Below are 2,251 nucleotides of genomic sequence, written 5' to 3'. Positions count from 1 at the left end.
TTGACATTTATACATTTCGACCCTCCTATTAATAAATAATAGCCCTTGCATTATCCAACAATGCCACTATATGGCTGAATGAAATCATTAGTATGGCAGTATAGGCAAAAATAAAATTTTTGCTGAGTATCAGATACACGCAGCAAAATATAACATACATGCCATACACAGCTTGAGTATTTAAGCAACACGCATATACAACAATAATTGAATGCATAAATAAATGCATACCTACTGCTCGATATAAGGTTGGGGTATAGAAATTATTTCTATACTGAGACTGTGTCCACTTCACGATGTGGTAGTCCTAGTCTGTCTACACCTAGTATGCAGTAAGGTATCTTTCCAGTCACTTCTTCCTGTGTTAGACACAAAGGATCTACGTATCACCTTTGCCATGTCTCAAAATTATACGTGTAAGTATTACACATATTTTTGTTGATATTTTAGAGGAAGAAGAAAAAGAAGTGAAAGTAGAAACGAGAAAGAGAGCGAGAGAGAGGCAGGGGCCGAGCCTCTGCCATTTTATGAAATCCCCTCCTCCTTCCCCAGATAACACCTCTTTCCCCTCAATTATTGCATGCAATTATTCAGAGGTTACGATGCAATTTTACTATGCACTTTCAATATGCACTATGCACTTTGCAAATTTCAGCGCCACCTCTTACTGTTGCATTATTACTATGCACTATTGGCAGGGGTCAATGATTAACATTTGACTAATCAATTCTGGAAACATTCTTGGGCACACCTAGACTACTCACTAGGAATCAAATAACACTGAAACCCTTTTCGGTATCGGTCAATCCCTTGACCCATCACCAGAACTTCTCCAAATCTCGACGATGTTCTAAGAGTTCTTGAATAACACCTAGCAGCGGTTTAAGACAGTATAGGTGGCAGTGAATTCTCACTTCAAGTGAACCTAACACAGCTGATGATTATCATGTGCTATAATCCTTCCATCACCTAACTTCTCAACTAAGCGAGAGCCATGGAGTGATAAACTCACAAACTCAGTAACTATGTGTAATACTCGGTATTACATGGTACTGAAAAATAAATAAATTTTGAATATTTTGGCAGGACCTCGGGTGGTCCGAGAAGGCCAAAAGTCGATTTCGAGAAATTAATTAATAAAATTATCGAATTGACGGCAGGGAGTGCCTCGAGACTTGGATGTCTAGGGAAGAGGGCATGAGATTGGTGAGCATCTAGAGATGAGGCTAATGACGCTGGTGGTGGTCCGACTGAGAATAATTTTCGAAATAAATTCTGTATAAGCTCGAGTGGGTGCCAATATCGAATGGTCGTAGGGGACCTCCGGGAAGCTGAGGGGTCCCTAGGGGAGATCCGATTCTGTGAGTAAGGCAACCCTTAAGCGTTTTCGGGTCGAATAAAGGTCTCATGCAGGCTTAGGGATGAAATTAGTATTTTTGAGTAAATATCGGTTATTAATTTTTGATAAATCGAGATTTTGTCTAACTTAATGGTATAATTTAAAGCCTTGGGAGGGTCCAAGAGCAATTATAGAAAATTTTAAAGTGCAATTAATATATTCTTAAGTGGAATATGCAAAAATGGGGGCATTAATATGCAATTTATATATATATATATATATATACAGAGGGCTGCGATGGCGGCCATTTCAATTTTCAAATTGGGAAATCAAAATCAGAGAAGGAGGCATTTCGGCCGAGAGTCGAAGCTCGAGAGATTGCGAGAGAGAGAGAGAGAGCAAGAGTGCAAGAGAGATGAAGAGAGAAATGGCGAGAGAGAGAGCCCGGGGCGTCGGTAGCCATGGCCGATGCGGTTGAAGCAGCTGCGACCTGAAGCAGCAACATTGGCAGCCGATCAATGGCCAGGAGCGGTGGCATCTGATGATGACAGAAGGCGGAAGCGACCGAAGCTAGCCGAGCAGAGGTTGATGATGGCCAGAGCCAGCCGCAACTCAGCAGCTTGATGCAAAGAAGTGAGCAGTGGCGGTTGCGTGCGAGTGGTTGCTGCGGTGGCTATGGTGAGGCGGCTGGTGGCGGTAGGACGCGAGGCTGGCAATGTGGGCTATATATGGCAGTAGGGCTAGTGGCGGCGGCTGCTAGTGCGCAGCTGTGCGCGCTGGAGGTTGAAGAAGAAGAAGGTCGCGTGCAGGAGAAGAAGAACAGGGAAGAAGAAGAGAAAAATAGAAAAGAAAAGAAAAAAAATGAAAAGAAAAAGAAAATAAGAAGGAAAATATAGAAAATGGAGAAAATAT

Source organism: Diospyros lotus, chromosome 9, assembly GCF_014633365.1.
Source record: "Diospyros lotus cultivar Yz01 chromosome 9, ASM1463336v1, whole genome shotgun sequence".
NCBI lineage: Eukaryota > Viridiplantae > Streptophyta > Magnoliopsida > Ericales > Ebenaceae > Diospyros > Diospyros lotus.
This window is presented reverse-complemented; position numbering follows the sequence as displayed.